Below are 22,149 nucleotides of genomic sequence, written 5' to 3'. Positions count from 1 at the left end.
ACTTATTCATTTTTCATTTTTTACACATATTGAATTTTAAATAATCCAATTAAAAAACATTGCAAATCAATTATGAATTGATTCGTTAAGAAATATCCACATGTTTATGGGACTGATAATCCTCTCATTCAAAGCTCTGATTCCTTGCCCGGCTGTGCCTTTGCCTTATGTTCTTTTTGGTTTGTAATGTATAAGCTCTTTATTTTTTTTTTCATTAGGTTTTCATTTTTTTAAATATTTCGGCCGTACCATCACTGAAGAGACATGTGAGCTGCATCGGATAGAAATCCAAAAATGCACGTATACATGTACATGTATCATACTTTTATTGATGTTGGAACATTCAAATACGAAATAAAAGATGAATTTGATCTATTTTGTAGGTTTCTTATATCGACTAAATTTTCAAACAGTTACAGATTTTGCATAGAGATTTTTCAAACCCGAAATATGTTAATAGATGTTTTGATTATCATTTGCATAAGGTCAATTTCTATCGGATGCAGCTCATGTATTGTAAAAATGTGCATCTTGTGCAGAAAAATTGGTACCGTTTATCTGATTGTATCTTGATTGACAAATATAAACAGTATACGAATATGTAAGAAAATTTATCTTTACCCTTTTCTTCCAATAAGTATATTCTTACCATCATAAAAAAGTACATCATGAATTGTCTCTGTATCTGTGTGTACGACCTCTGCCATTGTTACTGGTAATACTGTGACCTTTAATGTTTGATTACCATTTGAGCAATATATTTTGCTACCATATACATAAATGCCTAGGTTTTTTCTGTTGTTATTCGTGCTGACAACTTTGATAGCATTTGTTCCATTGAGATCAGAAGATTCCAAATCCCCTTTTTGATATTCCATCCAATACAGTCGTTTTTTGTTAGCATCTGAAATAGCAATGGTGTTCTTAGATTCACTAACATCAGTTTTGGTAGTTGAATATTTCAATATGGTGTTACAAGGCAATCATGTCGTGACTTTATTGAAATAAAAAAAACACAATTATCGCCCTACATTTGACACACGATTCATTACACTGATCAATGATAATTAATACTTAGCACAAAAAACAAGCATAAAATAGATACTAGTAATAAATATACATGGAAATTTTGATGGAAATTTAGAAATGATCCGGGTAAACTTATCGATCCTTTAAATAAACTGTTTCTAAAAGGTTACTAATTCACCACTGTAATTAGATCTTTGAATATTGTTTTTATTGGTATAAATATTGATTTTGTTATCAGTAAATTAAAAGCAAACTTAATACTATTGTTTTAACAAAAAAATACATAATTTATGCACATTCATGGCTCTACAATCTGTCGATACCTGCATCTTGGTATTGCACAAGGTCGTGTTTTTCTCTGACTGTTTATGACGTCTTTACACTAAATCCACGGGATGTTGGATGTGTGCTGATTGATGATTTAGTCTTAGATTTATGATTTTTTTTATTAGTTGTTATTGGCTTTGAACTAGCTGTCAGTAACTGTAAGTACTCTCAGATCTGTACTTAGTGTATTTTTTTGTTGTTTGGATGTACAAGTACCGTCCACGTCCACTCTGTATTTTTGTTAGATGTATTTCTGTTTGTATTTATCTGATGGTTTAAGCCTTTTTCAACTGATTTTTATAGTTTGTTCTTATTTTATACTGTTACACCACTGTCACAGGATAGGGGGAGGGTTGGGTGCCCCTTACATGTTTAACCCAATCACATACAGTATGTGCCTGTCCCAAGTCAGGAGCCTTTAATTCAGTGGTTGTCGTTTGTTGCTGTGTTACATATTTGTGTTCCGTTCATTATTTTGTACATAAATTAGGCCTTTAGTTTTCTCGTTTGAATTGTTTTACATTTGTAATTTCGGGGCCTTTTATTGCTGACTATGCGGTATGGGCTTTGCTCATTGTGGAAAGCCGTACGGTGACCTATTGTTGTTAATTTCTTTGTCATTTGGTCAGTTGTGGAGAGTTGTCTCATTGGCAATTATACCACATCTTATCTTTTATAGATAGTGGAATTGTTGATTTACAGTGTAAAGGCCTGGCCTTGCGGTAATAAAAATTTCGAGCACGATTTTTGTACTCAGACTCAGAAATCAACTAATCAAAAACCTGTATTTTGTGTTTCGAGCACAAACTTTGTACTCCGAGTACTGAGTAAAGTTTTATGACCGAGGGCCTTTTATTGCTGACTATGCGGTATGGGCTTTGCTCATTGTTGAAAGCCGTATGGTGACCTATTGTTGTTAATTTCTTTGTCATTTGGTCTGTTGTGGAGAGTAATCTCATTGACAATCATACCACATCTTATTTTTTATAGATAGTGGAATTGTTGATTTACAGTATAAAGGCCTGGCCTGTAACGAAAATTAGGTGTGGCAGATATATAAATTTCACTAGTTGTTCAAATCAAATGTTGTCATTTCTGACCCCTCGCGACACACAATGGTTGAAAAGTATTGTAATTTTCTTCGAAAAGTGTCCGTTTTCTAGGAATAACCATGAGACTTTTGTGATTACTAATAGTATTATTCTTATTATTTGAAGAAGTCATTGTATGTATAATAATCATGATTATAGCATTGTTATTCAATAGAAATCCTTTATAAAGATTAAAACACTCTTTAGGATAAAACCAGCTCTTACTAAAAAGTAAAATAACAGAAATACCGAACTGCAAGGGAATTTCAAAACAGAAAGTCCTTTTTAAAATTGCAAAATCAAAAGCTCAAAAGCTCAAACACAACTTACGACTGGAAAACAATTGTCATATTTCTGACTTGGTACAGGCATTTCCTTATATAGAAAATGAGGGATTAAAACTGGTTTTATAGCTAGCAAAACCTCTCACTTATATGACAGTCGCATTAAATTCCAATATATTGAAAACGATATGTGAGCAAAACAAACAGACATGATAGGTAAAAACGTCAAGAATTGGGGTACAGCAGTCAACAATGTAATACAATCTTAATAACTAATGAAACAAATAACAGTTTCAACAAAGAATCACAAAATGGCATATAGACAAAGAACAGAAGCAAAAATGAAATAAATTATTAATCAAAAAATTACCAAAGCACAATAACATAATGACGGGATGTATGAGTACCGATCCACGTCATATGTGTATAATCAAAAATGAACTAAACAGGAAAGGTTAAAAATTTACAAGGACAGACATAGGAAATTTTACACGTACAATGACGTAATTAAAATGATAAACAACGACAATACCTAGATTCTATACTTCAAGATTATCATATATTATTTTTGAAGTTAATACAGAATATTTATCAACAAGGTCTTGGTATCTTCCAATGTTTTTTTTTTTTTTAGAAAAAGGACGAGGCGTTCTTTGACATGACCTTGCCTCATCGACTTTCTGCTCAGACGTTGGTGACGTTTTATAAAGTCTGATTAGCAGCGGTAAGCTCTTGAATACCGAATTAGTTGAAAAAGGTATATCCCATATGCAGGTGAAGTTGGTATGTTGCTGCTAAATTGGGGAAAGTTTATAATTTCAAAACTAAAATCGTCTCGCTTGTCATAGATTCTGGTATTGAGATGCCCGCTTATGTCAAATTTGAGGTATAAGTCTAAAAATTGAGGTAGAGGAAGCCGTGTCTGTTGTGTCTTTAATTTCAAGTTTTGGAGGATATATTAATAGAACCCAATCAAAAAAGTTGGGATTGTTAATGGAAAAAACATCATCAATATATCTAAATGTGAAATTAAATGATTGGGCATATTTCATTTTCATGTTTTTGACAAGTGTCTGAAACAACTCCAACTCAGACGAAAATGAGAACAGCTCGACAAGGAGAGGCGCACAGTTCGTTCCCATAGGAATGCCGATAAATTGTTGAATAAGTATACATCCAAATTCAACAAATATGATGTCAATGAGAAATTCCAGCATACTGATCACGTGTTGCTCTGTGTAGCATGTTTTACCTTTTTGTTCAACCAACTTTGTTTGAGTATTGGTGTTAAAAGCTACTGTTAAAAACCTTTGTCAAGTTCATGCTTAAAGTTAAACTAGATAAAATGTCACATCTCTAAATTTCTAATTTTTGAACGTGTCATGGAAACAGAAATTGTTATGGGGTATTTTACAAAAAAATGACACCATTTTCGACTTATTGACATACTATTATGTCTTTTCTTATGTATATAATTTTAAACATAAGAAGTTAACAACTATGGGTCACCGTACGGCAAATGTTTTTTCTTAACGTTTTGTAACATACAGATAGCAAGATTTTACAGTCTTCATTTGGGCATGTCAAAAATAAAAAAAAAGACTTTTTCTGTGTATGTCACGGTCTAAAAAGAAATGAAATAACATGAAAAGACATGTTTATAGATTTTATGTTAAAACCCCTTGAATAGACTACTTTAGCTGTATTTTGCAAAACATTTCGGAACTTTGGGTCTCAAATGCCCTTTAACTCCGTACTTTACCTGGTCTTTTTAGATTTTTATTTTTATTTGAGCGTATCTATGATGAGTTTCTTTTAAGTATGAACGGACATTTCAACAAGTTAATGTACTCAGTTACTTTTTTCTTTCATTACATTTTCAGAATACATAGTTGTATGTTCTGTTCATGCTTTTCCTTTATATATTACTTAATTTCCAAACATGATTCTAATAAGCTTTCCACTTAGAACAAACACACTACTTCTTCATCATATTATAAGAACTATCTACTTTTTGAAGGCTTCAGATTTATGGATAAAACATATTTTTGTCATTGCATTTTAGCCAATTAGATTGAAAAAAGTCCGGCTGCAACCTCTAAAAAGGATGCAAGGAAAACATTAAATGCAATCGTCACCACTTTAATCTAATTCCAAGAGTCTTCTATCAGCATGGAGGCTATCGGTCATCGGTACCACATACTGTATATCCATAGTGTCGGGGTTTTCTTTTAACATAAACTATTGAGTGTACACACCTATACCCAAACCAGTTACATCTACCAATTCTTTGAGGGTCTGTTTGTTAGCACCATTTAATCTTGATCTTCTTATTTTGTTTGTCTTTGTACTATAATACAGCCAACTGTAACCACATAATAGAAAATAATTGAAAAACGTGAGAAAGTTGTGAATAAGTGGTGGTAGTCGACTTCAGATTATGTCTAAACATGTTCCTTAAAGGGAAAATGTTGTCGTTTGGCCTCTATCACCTGAACCCATTTAATATTTTCCAAAGAATGTTTTTTACGTCGATGTTTTTTCTTTCTTATTCGTTATTATTTAGTTTATATCACGTAAATACCCTACGATGATATTATAAAATTGAGAATGGAAATGGGGAATATGTCAAAGAGATAACAACCCGACCAAAGTGCAGAAAACAGCCGAAGGCATCAATGGGTCTTCAACACACGCACGCGGAAAGGGCCTCAGCTGGTCCCTTAATAAAAATGTGTAGAAGTTCAGTGAAAATAGACGTCAAACTAAACTCCAAAAACATATAAATGACATAAAATAAAAAAAAAAAAACATACAAGACTAACAAAGGCCAGAGGCTCCTGACTTGGGACAGGCGCAAAAATGCGGCGGGTTTAAACATGTTTTGTGAGATCTCAACCTTCCCCCTATACCTCTAGCCAATGAGGAATAAACAAGCACACAGCAATACGCACAGTAAAGCTCAGTTTAAAAGAAGTCCGAGTCCGATGTCAGAATATGTAACAAAAGAAACTAAGCAAAATGACAATGATACATAAATTAACAAAGAACTACTAGCAGTTACTGACTGCCAGCTTTAGACTTCAATTAAATTAATTGAAAGATTGTGTCTTCATCATATGAAAATCAAGCACAATCCCTCCAGTAAGGGGTTTACATGTAGTATAATGCCATCATAAGATATATGGGAACTGGTTTTAGAACAAATGTGATTATTTCCGATGCAAAGACCCTTGAGTAAATCAATATTAATACCAAAATATGCCATCTTCAATGGCCTGATAACAGTATCGTAACTATATCCCTTCTGAATAAGGTTTGGTTAGCTTTTGAGGTGAATGCCGACATTTTTGTGCTTTGTAAAGAATATTATCATAAAAAGATTGGATGTGAAATACCTGAACGTATAAGATGTCTGCATATCGATTTATTTTCAGGAATGATGTCCCTGTATATGTACCGATGATAATATTTAGTAAATGTTTTGACTAGTTTGTGATATCGAAAACCCTGGTGTAATAATTTTTCAGTAATACAGAGATTTCTTTTGTTAAACATAAATGCGTGGTTACATACACGAGCGAATCGAACAAGATGAGATATATAAACACCATAAGATGGTGACAAGGGAACGTCGCCATCTAAAAATGGGTAATTAACAATAGGAAATGAAAAATCATCTCTTTTATCATAAATTGTGGTATTAAGCTTCCAGTTAAAGATATAGATATCAAAATCCAGGAAAGGGCAGTGTTCATTGTTTTAGTATTAGCTTTATTTAAAGTCAGTTCAGCGGGATAAATTTCTTTAGTGTACATACTGAAGTCGTCATTATCAAGAGCCATTATATCATCCAAATATCTAAAAGTGTTATTAAATTTTTGTATCAGATGTTGCTTCGATGGGTGTTTGCTGATTTTAGTCATAAATTGTAACTCATAACAATACAGAAACAGGTCCACAATAAGTAGTTCACAGTAAGTCCCCCTTGGAATTCCGATAACTTGACGATATACGGAATCTCTATGATGATGATGAAGATGATGATGATGACGACGACGACGACGACGACGACGACGACGACGACGACGACGACGACGACGATGATGATGATGATGATGATGATGATGATGATGATGATGATGATGATGATGATGATGATGATGATGATGATCAATTATAAAGTTTTATAAATATTTCAGAAAGATTGAGAAAATCCTGGGCCTTTACTATGATGACTCAGCATAAATTCAAAGTTAATAATATGCAGAGTTTAGTTAATGCCCTGTATGCTAAGTAATTTCATAATATATGCATATTTGTAACTTAAACAATTTAAGTTACAAATATATGCATATTTGTAACTTAAATTGTTTAAAAGTGGTTATATTTACTCTTTGCAGTTGGAGTGATTTTGTCCTGTCGATAACCCAAAAGTAAGCCATTACACCTGAATGTGCTTTTTTGTGACCGCGGAATAGAAAATGCAAGCTACAGATACAAAAATACCTATAAAAATAAAACTGACAATAGTGTGTTCTATCCTAAATATGTACTATATATTCCATATTCACATAATCAGCATAATCATTTAGCAAATTTGAAACCCCATTGGCAAATAACAGAGACAAATGCCTATCCTCTGGGTCGTAAAACAGATAAATTAACTTGTAAATGCTATGATTTTATTATTATAAAGGTCTTTTGTATAGAAAACAATAACTGTGCTTGGAGGTTATGCACAAACAGATGTTATTAGTCAGTTCTATAAAACGTTTAGTGAATTCATACATCAGACTGGTAACTTCATACATACAACTTTTGCAAATATGGCTTTGTTTAAACAGTTCTATTTCATATATTAGCTAAATCATGTTAGATATATGGTTAGAGGTGATATTCTTGTGACAATATTTCTAAACTGACCATTTGAGGCAGAAATTGTGAACTTTTATTGACAAATAGGCATACAGTAAGATGTGGACTGGAGACTTAGGGAGAATGGGATACTGTATATAATCTTGAATGTTAGAATGATTAACTACAAAACTTTACATTTAAAGTATTCTAAAGTGCTTTCAATTTGTTATCAGAATAGCTTCAAACAGGGTCTAGACATTTCATGTCAGAAAACATGCACATAGGGTAAGCTGACAATAATTAAAGTCTTGTTTTCAAATTCTTTAAACATTGAAACAGGGGTGGGGGTATACAATGTACTGTAAAAGAAAAGTATATGCAGTGATTTTTTTAAGGCTATGATTTTGATAAATAAGCATTGTTGCGAGAAAAAGTTTTTTTCAAGATTTTTCTATTTGAATAAATGTTAGTATAGGTTGCACTTTGTAAATACAGCTGTTTTACAAACCACGCCTCTTTTGGGGAGATATATTATATTCATAGATATTTTGTTTTGTTTACGTACTGGTTCCCAGATATGATCTCTATGTTTCATCTCATAGAGACATAATTTGGGAATGTTACCAGTATAAAAACACATGGATGGCGGCGAAATTGAATTCTGAGGAATACCGAGAGTGAAGGTACGGGTGGTACAGAATTTTAGTAGAAGTTTAAACTCTTAGAAGTTCGGGGCATATAAATGTTGAAAACATGCCGCACAGCCCTATGTTTTGACCTTTGAATAAAATAGTAATGCATATCAACTTTCCATTCTAGGATATAATTTCTCACGAAACTTCATAGTAAAAGTGGCGCAGTTTTAGCCATAAAGGGAGTTCCAAAGGGAAATTGCATTGTCTATATTTACGGAGTTGCAACCTTAACGTCCAGCGGCAAATTAATATGCATATTCAGAACGAGAACATGTTAGTGTAATAAGAATATTAGCCCTGCTTTGTACTAGACCGACACGCTGAGCCGGATTTTAACGTGCTAGTTCACAAGGTAACAGTCCGCAGAAAGATAAGTTACCTTACCCGGACACATTATTCTGACCCCGAGCCGACCAGTCTTTGCTCTTACTCCTTAATGTCGCGTGCTTAGCGGAGAAGCAGCAGTGTTAAAGTCTTTGGTGTGACCCGGCCAGGGTTCGAACCCACGACCTCCCGCACTCGAGGCGAACACGCTACTACGAGACCACCGAGGCGTTAAAACGAATACAATATCTGAACCTAATTGATCACATTTTCATGACATTATTACTTTTCAAACAATAATAACCAATTTAAAACCCCTTTACTATCAGTTGATTTCAGCAATCTGCTTCCAAACGATGTCTTCTTATACGTTATCAAATGTTTCATTTCAATGTTTATGACCTTGGGTAAAAATGGTGGTAAAAACAAACAATATAAAAATTAAGTAAATGCTAATAATGGTTGTTACTGTTGCTGTATCGTCAGACATTACCAGATTTATCATCGGCCCTACCTCAAATTTCAGAATATAATATTCACAGAAGAAACAACACCAAACGACTTATCATACTATGATATGCAAAAAAAAAAAAAAATACAAACACAAATTGACGACAGTTAGGTAAAATGATTTTTTATGATAAATAAATAATATTTTTCACAAACATTTTAAAAATAAAATAGGAAAATGAAAAATGTTGTTTTAGCATTCTCAGAATGCAAGGATGACAACTTCAATATTGTTGACTATTTCCTGTGAAGTCCCAAAGATTTGGTTAGATATGTTATATATAATGCATATTTTACGGTTTTTCTTGTCGTATAGCACACTGAGGGGTGTCAGGATTGGTCAAATGATAGGGCAATCCTGACAACCAGAGGTGTGTTATACGACAAAAAACTTAAAATCTGCATTATATGACTTATATATCGTCAAGAAATATTATTTTCTGCAATGATTTGCTGGATTTGAATCCTATTTTACCGACAAAACTAAAGTGGTATTTTCTTTTCTGATACGTTCAGGTTTATATACGCCCTACGGCTCATTTACAATGTGAAATAAAACTCATCAATTGATTTAGATATAAACTTTAGAAATCATTATCCAGTTACAATGAAAATATAACTGTTACCGCATGAAGCAAGACACGATTAAATTGTTACGGTGTATGAAAAATACAAGTCACTTTGTCAGTTGAATTTTATGGAGGAAAAGCAGAAAATTCTTTAAACAACATTTAATAAACTATTCAGAACACATTTAACCACTCTGTTGCCTAGCAATACTTTTTAAACTGAGAATCTGGATTTAATATTATACACCCCCCCCCTTTCCACAAAGTTCATGGCTGTTATTCTGTTTAAATAAGTATATTTGGTCATTTGACCATTTGATAAAGTAAAATGAGAAAGTAGATAAGTAGATGGTATCGTCCGGGTTGTTCTTCAAAAGAGAGACCTGACGTTCTGTAAGACAATATTTCCATATAGGTATATAATATTACTTATCTTTTGAATATTGTTCCCAAGAAATTGCCAAAATAGAGAGACGAGAGCTAAACACACTGACAATAATTTCTATGATAGGTTCACTATAGTAATCAGTCTTTGCAAAATTCGCAAACTTGTAAGTTGCAACATATGGACTTCTTCGACATATTACACATTTTTGATGAAGTTTCAGGGATCTTGTTTGAACACTGTAATGAGATGAAATAAAATAAAAAGGGAACCCACGTAAACCCGTCCGAAATTTCGCACGTACATCAAACTGGCATCAAAAACCTAGAAAATAAAGATTAGAAAATGATGTATGATTGCCAATGAGACAAATATCCACCAAAGTTCAAATGAAGTGGATGTTAGCAATTGTAGGCAACCGTACGGCCTTCAATAATGAAAACATACCTCTTACTGTGTAAAATGCCCTGACATGAAAACTATATGACACAATCAAATTGAGAAATATAACGGCCTAATGTATAACACAACAATTTCCAAAAATCAATTATGACAGACATGAACCAAATACAACGACTAAAAGACAAGCTTCTGACTTCGGACGGGCACATTAAGAATGTTGCAGGTTTGAAATAGTTTACTGGCACAAAACCCTCCCCTTAATCTTGGACAAACAGTGCAACATAAGAACAAACTATAAAAAATCAGTTGAAAAGGGCTGAACTCATCAGATCAGATACAATGCAAAACACGAAAACACAGACCGGACATTGCAGCGTATTTATACATCCATAATAAGTAAAGACCTGAGGGTACTCGCATTTACTTACAGCTAGTTTAAAGCAATAACAACTAATAATAAATCATGTTAATAAAATTAAATATCAATCAAAACACATCCAACACTTCATGGATTAATCTTAAAAACGTCGTTGATAGTTAGAGAAAAACATGACCTCGTGCAATGCCAAAACATAAGTATCGATAGATTGTAGTACCGTGAATATGCAAATATGTATAACAATAATATTTAGATTGTTATAATTCACTGATAACAAAATCAATTAAACTTGCAAACCGAAACCTTCTACCTATGGAAGAATATAAAAAAGGTATACGACAAAAGAGACGATTTGTCATTCCCTATTGTCAATTTACCTTTTTTAAAACATCGATGTTCCTTTGGCTCCATCATACGGTGTTTATATATCCCAATTCGTGCGTTATGCCCGTGTCTGTAGTGATAGATTTTAACGAACGTAATCAATGCATCACTGTTTACTTATTAAGTCAGGGATTTCGTTACCATAAATTACAAATTTAAAACTTTTACTAACCCCTGTCATAGATACATAGATTTGATTATTAAATTTAGCTGTACCTGTAGATAACTTTTAAAAAAACGGTATTTCACATTTTTTTGAATTTTACGGTATTATTGTACTAAAAGCGCGAAAATCACTTTGTGATCCTTGTTAAATTATCGAACCTTTAAACAAACTTATAATTAAAGGTTATCTTACCAATGTTATAATTAGATCTTTGAATATAGTGAACAGTGTCACAAATATCGATTTTGTCAACAGCAAATGAAGACATAACTAAATTTGTATTCTTTTCAAACGTTTTTTTTATATGTATAAATACACATCCACGTTCATTTTCTATATAGAGATAACTCTATCTATATATAACATTATACATATTTATCAAAAGGTTAACTCCTAACTATCCTACTGCTTGGCGATACTTTTATTTTGGCATTGCACAAATCATGTCTTCTTTGACTGTCCATGAAAACAATAAATCCCTGTTTTAGTTGATTTTAGTCTCTGATGCATGATTTTTTATTATTAATTGTTTTTGGCTTTTAACTAGCTTTCAGTAACTGCGAGTACTCTCAAATAGTACTTTCGTGTTAATTTGACCTTTTGATACCATTTGGAATGCATTTTTTTCAATTTGATGTTTACTTAATAGTGTTATATGTCGTCTAACTGTTTTGGATATATATACCACCTTTGATAAGTGTTTGGTATGACGATAAATTTTCACTTCAATCTGTTCTCGTACTAAGAACAACAAAATTATCTATCTTATAAAAAATATGTCCGTACACCATGTATACCTTACAACAAAATAATTTGTATTTACCTGTGTACGTTATTTTATTTGGCGGCATTTTGTCTAAGTTTATGGTTGTCTTTCTGATATTGTTTTACATCTAACTCCCTTGTTTTATTAATTTTGTATTTACATTGTGTCATATATCAAATTTATTCGTTCAGTGTATATTCACTTGTTTTTGTGTATATGTCTTGAGTTAAGCCATTTCAGTTGATATTTTATAGTGTGTCTTTCTATGTTGTGATGTAACTTGTACATTGTTGTTTCAGGTTAGGGTGAATGGAAGTGCTTATTCAAACGTTTAAACATGCTGCATTTGTTTGCACCTATCCTAAGTCAAGAGCCTGATAATCAGTGGTAGTCGTTTGTTGTTTCGGTTCATAAGTTTCTCTCGTTTCTCGTTTTTTTTATATAGATTAGACCGTTGGTTTCCTGTTTGAATGGTTTTGCACTAGTCATTTTCGGGCCCTTTATAGCTTGCTGTTCGGGGTGAGCCAAGGCTGGTCTTGAAGGCCGTACTTTGACCTATAATGGTTTACTTTTAAAAAATGTGACTTGGAAGGAGAGTTGTCTCATTGGCACGCACACCACATCTTCTTATATCTATTTAAAAACATTTGTGGTATCGAATCTGTCACTTAAAACATTGCCAGTAATACATAGTGTAAGCTCATTGAAATTCAAAGCGTCACTACAGACACGAGCATAACGAACAAGTTGTGATACATAAAGGCCGTTAGACGGTACCAAAGGAACATAACATAAATAAACAATACGTAATGAAAAATCGTCTTTTTTGTCGTAAATTGTTGTGTAGAGTTTTTCGTGTGAAACTGAAAGCGTTGTTGAATGTAACAAATCGAACTAAGATGGATAATAACATTGAGCATGGAAATTGGGATTGTGTTAAAAAGAAACATTCTGACCAAAGAATAGAAAATAACCCAAGGCACCCAATGGGTCTTCAACACAGCGAGATAATTCCGCACATGGAAGCGGGCTTCAGCTGGCCACAAACAAAATTGTGTACAAGTTCAGAGAAAATTAACGTCACACTGAATCCCGAAACATATACTATATAAATGCTCTAAAATAAAAAAAAAAACATACAAGACTAACAAAAGATAGAGGCTCCTGACTTGGGACAAGCTAAAACATTCGGCGGGATTAAACATGTTTTGTGAGATCTAAACCCTCCCCTATACCTCTTGATAATGTAGAATAAACAAACAGACAGCAATACGCACAGTAAAACTAAGTTTGAAAGAAGCCGGTTTGTACTTTTGCTATAACTTGTATGTATAACCAGATTCCTCAACTATATATTCATTCAATACAAACCTGTTTACATAATCTAATGTAATAGCATATAGTTGATCATCTCTCAGAATAAATGTCTTATTTGTCCCATCAAAATTACATCTATATATGCTTTGTTGGTATATTTCTGTCTAATACACATGATTCAATAACGGGTCGATAACCAGAGCTATTGGTTCCCTTGCACTTGTTACCAACTCTGTGCTATAAGCTGTATCTGATGGATAACGAAATCTGTGAAATGTAAATAATACTTTTGTATAAATTTCACACTTTCGAAAATGAAGTAAATTCATTCTGTGCGTTTGAACCGATTTTCAGGATTTTCCTTCTTGAAATTCCGCAAGTTATTGCAAAAAAAAAAATACATACATACAAAATATTTGTCGGAGGTGAGAATATTGAACAAAACCATAATCAATTGACCAAGACATTGTGGTTAGCATGAAAAATGAAACCAAGATATGTTGCTCCCATGTAAACAATAAATATGAGAATAGATAACATGGATAATGCAAATAACAGAACTAATTATAAACTAAATAAAACAATATGAATGTGACAATTGTTTTGTCTACACTCTCTGTATTTTGAGGCTTCGACCTACAAAACAATCTTTCACTAATATTTTAACTTCTCTTTTTGATTGTTGTTTTTTTTTTTTCTCTCTCAAAACAAATATTTCATATTTGAAATTCCCATATAACACCGTATGTACTTATATTTGAAAGTTGTTGGCGTTCATCCTATCAGTATGATTCCTCCAATATATTTTATGATTTGACCGTTACATTCTTTTTTTAATATAAGACCATTGATTTTATTCATTGACAATCACTACAAGATATTATATTGTATATAACATCGTTATAGAAAATAAATATATTTGGGGTAATATGATATATTGTAGCGATTGACAATGAGACAGCCAATAATCAAAGACAGAATGACGTGGATATGTGTATGAGTATCTAAAGGTTTATTAGGTCTTTGTATGGACTTCAAAAATAATGGCAATCATAACCGTTAAGTAGGTAAATGCATCAATATAGCGAAATCGAAATTAATCTAAACAAGAAAACAATAATTAGAAAACAAAACTCAGAACTCCATTAAAAGATTCCGACTTAAAACAGGCACACAATTTGGGTTTACTTTTACAAATTGTAACTTGGATGGAGAGTTGTCTCATTGGCACTCATACCACATATTTTTATATCTATACACAATGAATGCAAATGGGTTACACAAGATTGATTGTGTGTAACAGTCTCTCTAAGCTGGAACAATATTGTGCCAGGACAAGTAAAGAACCAATGTTTAAATCAGTTGAAAAGGATTTTACTAATAAGAACGGAGCAGATCACAAAACCTAATGTCATACCTACAATCGCGTCAACTTTTTCGAATGTCAATAGGAGAATTAGCCTAATACAACATACACATGTACATATCAATTTAAAGATTATAAGAAAATACTTTTATTGATTACCTCAAAATGTCGTCTTTATTATGCCTTGGGAAAAACACATATCCAGTTTCATAATCATAGTCTAAGGAGTATATATTACTTTGCAGATTGGATAATAAATTAGATACTACGCCATTAAGCAAGTTTATTTCTTTAATTGAACCATGAATTGAAAAGATTATCTTGTTTTGAAGCCCTGAAATTAAATGAAAAACAACATTTCATTATAATTATACTCTACGTTTTCTTTTTTACATCTTTTTTACCCTAAACCCGGCACCAGAAAGTTTTGGCTGTTGTGGCTGTATATTATTCGTTTTAATTACGAAAAATAGCTTTATGTCTACCTAAGTTTTAGACAACACATTAAATCAATAAAAATTATCGTTCCAGATGCTTCGTGTAAAGCTATAAATTATTTTTCGGGAAATTATGTTCCCTGTTGCAATCTTTATGGCTTTATATCTTATTATCTATACTACTAAAGGAAGGAACTGATTTCATTGAGCCGCAACTCTTCTGAAACCATACAAAGTCAGAAATATTTGTGATAGACGTATAAATGTGGTGTTTTGTACTTCCTAAATTTGTCTGTTTCTACAGAAAACGCCGATATTTGAAAAAAATATCCTAACTCGATGACCGTTATTGATTCTTGTCTTATACGCTTTCGCGCATGCTCAGTCGACGTACTTCCCGCGAAATCCAAATTTTGATCCCTTTCGGTAATGTCTTTGGATTTTACGTACCTCATACGGTTATTGAGTTAAAATGGTAAAACACTACTGAAAATCACACTTTGTCTCACTTTTCTTAGGGTTATTAATTTTCTTTTTTCCATCTTATTATATTATTACGTGCATCGGGAACAAATATTTCCCAATGCCGCTGAATTTATATTTGATTAGAGCAAAAAACCACATAAACTAACCACGACACGTTTCGCCAGAAAGAAACAAATTATATCACATGACAAATTGCATCCTAACACATAGGGATACAATTCTCATGTATTTACTATACAGCATATACGACTATATATACGTAACATTAAAACTGCTGACCGTCACGAACTAGATTACACGTTTACTTTAACAGCATTTTCAATGAAGCCATATTTACAGATTAATAGTTGGAACTTAATCAAGGCTTTAAAACATTTGTTTACGTAATTCACATGTATGGCTGATTTAATGATACTACTCCTTTATAAAATAAACGAATAAAATGCATTTTTAACGACCATTCTGTTAAAGAACAAATTCCGGGATATTTTGATAATACTGAGCTCCCTCTTATTTGTTATATTTACAAGAAATATACCCGGAAATTTGTGTTTAATTATAGCCAATTGTGTAAAGATGTTAATATCAGTGAAAATACACCTACTTCATGTAATTGCAGTAATTCCGAATACATTTATGGACCCATTTCCCATGTTATAACAGGAGATCTTAACATCGTTCAAGACCGAGAGTTAAAATCATTCCTCAGTAAAGGACCTAAATATCGTCCCCCGTCAATTATTAATTGGAATGAGTGTCGTAATATCATCCACGACTCACTCCATACTTACTGTTTGAAATGGATAAAACGGGAAAAAACTGACAAAAAATCTTTGGACTCTTTTTTTAAATCAGTAATGAACATAGTTGATATACGTATTCAACATTTTAAAGAACATTTTACTCTTAACAATAACCACAATAAACCTATTTCTCGTATCAAACATAAACTAAAAGAACTAGCCAAGGAATTTGTTTTTGTCCCGGCCGATAAAGCTGCTAATAATATTATTATTGTTTGACGTAAATTTTACATTGAGGTTCTGAAAAAAGAAATCACCAATTCACCAACATTTCAACTGACTCCATTTTCAGAAAACGACATATGTAACAAACATAAACTTTTAGCTACCGCTTTACAAGCAGAACCAAATACAATGAAAGTCCCAACTATGTATTGGCTTCCGAAGCTACACAAAACACCTTACAAATATAGATTCATTTCGTCTTCAAGCCATTGTTCCACTACTAAATTGTCTATTCTTCTTACCAGTACACTTGGTACAATCAAAAACCTGATAATAAATTGTTCAAATAAGGCATTCGAAAATAGTGGAATTAATTACTTTTGGAGTGTCAAGAACTCGTTGGAAGTACTTGATAAATTGCATGCATATATTGGTGATTTTGAATCTGTTCAAAGTTTTGATTTTTCTACCCTATATACCACATTGCCTCACATTCTCATTAAGAAAAAAATCACACACCTAATTAAATGGGCATTTAAAAAGTCAAAATGTGAATATATATGTTCAAACTCTTTTAGGTCATTTTTTAGTAGCAATAAACAAAAAAACTATGTCAATTGGACATGCTTTGATACTATATATGCCCTTGAATTTTTACTAGATAACATTTTTGTTCGCTTTGGAGATTCTTTATATCGTCAGGTTATCGGAATTCCAATGGGGACTAACTGTGCACCACTTATTGAGGACCTTTTTTTGTATTGCTATGAGTTACAATTTATGACAAAAATCAGCAAAGACCCATCGAAACAACATCTGATACACAAATTTAATAATACTTTTAGATATTTGGATGATATTTTGGCTCTCAATAATGACGACTTCAGTATGTATACTAAAGAAATTTATCCTGTTGAACTTACTTTAAATAAAGCTAATACTAACAATGATCACTGCCCTTTTCTCGATCTTGATATCTATATCATTAACGGAAAGCTTAATACTAAAATATATGATAAAAGAGATGATTTTTCATTTCCTATCGTTAATTATCCATTTTTAGATGGTGACGTTCCCTTGTCACCATCTTACGGTGTTTATATATCTCAACTTGTACGATTCGCTCGTGTATGTAACAATGTTTTAGATTTTAACGAGAGAAATTTATGTATTACTGAAAAATTATTACACCAGGGTTTTCGATATCACAAACTAGTCAAAACGTTTACTAAATTTTATCATCGTTATAACGACATCATTCGTAAATATAGCTCAACATGCAGACTTCTTATACGTTCAGGTATTTTACATCCAATTTTTTATGGAAATATTCTTATAAAGCACAAAAATGTCAGTATTCACCTCTGAAGCTAACAAAACCTTTAAATAGACTTATTAAGAAGGGATATAGTTACGATACTGTTGTCAGGTCATTAAAGATTGCATATTTTGGCGTTAATATTGATTCACTTATAGGGTCTTTGCATCGGCACTAAACACATTTAATTAAAAAACCAGTTGTTGGCATGACACGGGTTATGTTCTTCTCATATATGTTATGATGGTATGACACTAAACCCCTAACGGGAAGGATTGTGCCTGATGTTCATATGAAGAAGACATGATCTTTCAATCAGTTTAATTGAAGTTTGGAGCTGGCATGTCAGTTAACTGCTAGTAGTCTGTTGTTATTTGTGTATTATTGTCATTTTGTTTATTTTCTTTGGTTACATCTTCTGACATCAGACTCGGACTTCTTTTGAACTGAATTTTAATGAGCGTATTGTTGTGCGTTTACTTTTCTACATTGGCTAGAGGTATAGGGGGAGGGTTGAGATCTCATAAACATGTTTAACCCCGACGCATTTTTGCGCCTGTCCCAAGTCAGGAGCCTCTAGCCTTTGTCAGTCTTGTATTATTTTTAATTTTAGTTTCTTGTGTACAATTTGGAGTTTAGTATGGCGTTCATAATCACTGAACTAGTATATATATTTGTTTAGGGGCCAGCTGAAGGACGCCTCCGGGTGCGGGAATTTCTCGCTGCATTGAAGACCTGTTGGTGACCTTCTGCTGTTGTCTGTTCCATGGTCGGGTTGTTGTCTCTTTGACACATTCCCCATTTCCATTCTCAATTGTATTGATAAGTGAAGTTGGTAAACATTCATCATTTGTTTTTCAAAAAGTTTTTTTTAACCTAAAACAAGGTTGAAAAAACAATATGTATAACCATTCACAGCGTCATGTCATATCCTAACTACTTTTAGACATTTATGAAAAGCAGCTATTTTAAATACTGATTCGAACTATCAATCTAATATTTCGCGTCCAAATACGATTTTGTGGTAAGCATCAGCTACAGCTAGTGTTGCGTTGTTTACTGATTGTATCAATTATTTTGTTTTTAAATCAAATACCACACTTGTTGTCTCGTTAAATCTTTGAATGACAACCATGTTTGACAACACTTAAATGACACGTTATAAGTTACGATACGAATGTTACCATATAACCTCGTGTTCAACAAATTTTCATCCCTTTGAAACGAAAAGTAAACGTATTTAAGGTAAACATGATCCCATTTCAACTGTTTACCTTTTGTATCTATTATTTGTCATAATACATGCAAGCATTGCGTGATCGTTTTTGTTTCCTTTCATTTTAGAATACTTTAAATACTATTTGAAAACAAGTATGTGCCTTACCTCTACTGAAGAAGCAGACGAAAATGAGCAATTCAATAAAAACACAAACACTGTATTTCATCACGATGTTACCTCTAAAATATAAAAGATTTATTATTTATGAGTCGAAGTAAAAAAACACAATCCGTAATTAAAAATGTGATAATATATTCAACAATTAATCATGTTTAAATGGTAAAGGCAAACATCTATCATGTTCATCAGGCATTCTATATCTATGTTGTTGGTTTTTTTTATCTAGTCTGTGTTGGGTTACTTTTCTGTTTGCTAAATATCGTTTTATTTTTTGCATTTGTTTCAAATTTATAAAGGCAAGAGTAGTAAATTGCTGTTCAATCAATCGATTAAGCGAAAACAAACCCGGGTTACAAACTAAAACTGAGGAGGAAAACATCAATTATAAGAGGAAAACAACGAAACAAAAGAAACACTCTACTGCAACAAAAAGAAATTCCAACATACCTAGACACGGATTAGCTTATAGCAATTGTCATATTCCTGACTTGAATTTTTATGACTTTTAAACAGCGGTATACTACTGTTGCCATTATTTGGTACAGTACATTTTAGGAAAATATGGTGTGTCGGTAGATCATTTAATTTATAAAAAATGTGATGTGATTATTATTACTTACCCTTAGATTGACTATAAAATAAAATGCAAAAACATTATAGGTCCAATCTTAAATCCCATTGACAAGCAAGGTAAATAATGAAACGCAAATATAAATTGTTTTAACTAAATTCTTGCGTATCAAGTTCCTTATTTGATGAAAGAATGACCTTTCAGTTAATCATATGGTTCTTTTGTGTTAAAACTAGGTTCGATGTTCCGCATCCTTTGTAATATTTAAAGTTTTAAAACGAATTACTAACAAAACAAATCTCGCTACGAGTGTATTTATTTTACATTAACATAATGAACGAATAAATAAATAAGTGTTTAACGATAAGGACATGGATACAATGAGTTGTTAAAAAATGAAATATTCTTATCTTTGTACCTTTAAAACAGATGGTGTTATATTATTGCTTTTAAACCATGTGATTTATACTGTTTTGTTTCAATCATTGTATTTCAGATGAAGTCAAATAATGTAACACCTGTTTTAGACCTTTATTTTGTAGATTTTGTAACAATATTGATAACAAAATTGCATTCAGAAAAAAAATGTATAAAAAGTAATGTCTAAAATACGTACCGATTAAATCAGCTAGAAACTAAATAAATTATGCTCTCAGCCGATAAAAATGATATCTCCCTGTAACCAGTATATTCATGATGTCTGCATTACTACTATATTATGACATGGTCGATGCGCTTCAAAAACATGATACAAAAAAGTTATAAAACATGATACAACAAAAAATGTAGAGCGTAAGGTATGTAGTTGTATGTGAAATAGGAAAATGAAATAACGTATATTTATTAAATATTCCACATGCATACAATTAAAATGTGGTATGATTGATTGTCAATGCGACAACTATCCGCTAGAGATATAAAACGAAGATAAAATCAATGAGATGCCAATTTCGGCCTTCAACAATCAGAAACACCCAAACCGTAAGGTCAACTTTTATAGGCCTCGACATAAACAATCCAAACGAGAAAATTAACGGCAAAATTTATAAAATTCAACCAACGAAAAACAAATATGAGAGACAGGAACAGAAGACAATCGTTACATTAAGAGCTGACTTGGGACAGCCACATATATTATGAGGCTGGATAAAACATATTTGTCAGCGCTGTACCTTTCCTCCAACCTGGGACAGTGGTGTTACAACAAAATATCAGACGGAAAACAAAAATGTGCAAATGATATGCCTCTAAACTCGAAATTAGGTTTTAACCATGTGTTTATGCTGATCATGGTTTGCTGTAATGTAGAACAGAAAATTAGTTGCATATTTAGGACGAACAAATTTAAATATGCCCTTCTAGACTGACATGCGAAGTCTTACCAGAATGTAAAGTCAAGAGATATGGTAACCTACCAGGCAAATTTTTACGAGCCAACCAATCTTTGCTCTTTTTAATGCTGCGTGCCTTATCAAGAAGCACCTCTATCAAATTGTTAGGAAGTGATATGACCCGACCACAGATTTAATCCCAAGATCCCCACTTTCCAAGCAAAAAATGCAGACTATCTTCCACCAGATAATCGATGAGTTGTTTTATCTATATGAACTGATGCAATAAAAGGATCGGAGAAAAAATCCTGCATTATATAACCATTAATTTCAGTGGTGTTATATGAAAAATATTTCTCTGAATGTTACAACAATCTATTGCTTGCCTCTCAATTTGTCCGACTGTAACATTTTAGCATACAGTAAATTCGGGGAAGTATACATATCAATTTACGCTTAGTCTTTTGATCCACCCAGTTTTGCTCCATTTTGGAGTTCTTGCCATTCCTGTAGTATTAAAGCGTTACCACTTTCATCAATTAACGAGATGTTAACATCGTGCTAGGCTGATCACTGCTTATATTTGTACATTGTTTGACAGCTTTTGTTAGCCAAGTTTTTCAAGCATTCCTAATTAATTGTTTTTCATAAATACTCGTTGTGTGAACTTAAACTTATACATGTAATGTGTACAATTGGCCTTTCAAACCGATAGTATTCTGTTCGTGCTATAACTTCTTCTTTCGCTTAGGTAAATCATCATTAGAATAATGATATATATATAT

General features: G+C 32.4%; 1 long non-coding RNA gene across 1 annotated transcript; it reads right to left on the bottom strand.

Annotated features, from left to right (window-relative positions):
- Positions 1-543: 543 nt before the first annotated feature.
- LOC127718614 (uncharacterized) lies at positions 544-20,164 on the bottom strand. Its single transcript, XR_007989930.1, has 6 exons — positions 20,083-20,164; positions 19,448-19,521; positions 15,014-15,188; positions 13,543-13,755; positions 4,990-5,096; positions 544-904 (listed from the first exon to the last, which is right to left on the bottom strand). It is a non-coding gene; the product is annotated as an uncharacterized LOC127718614 (long non-coding RNA).
- Positions 20,165-22,149: the final 1,985 nt, after the last annotated feature.

This window comes from Mytilus californianus, unplaced genomic scaffold (assembly GCF_021869535.1).
Source record: "Mytilus californianus isolate M0D057914Y unplaced genomic scaffold, xbMytCali1.0.p SCAF_10, whole genome shotgun sequence".
Classification (NCBI taxonomy): Eukaryota; Metazoa; Mollusca; class Bivalvia; order Mytilida; family Mytilidae; genus Mytilus; species Mytilus californianus.
Note: the sequence above shows the minus strand (reverse complement) of the source record. Positions and strands in the feature narration are given on the sequence as shown.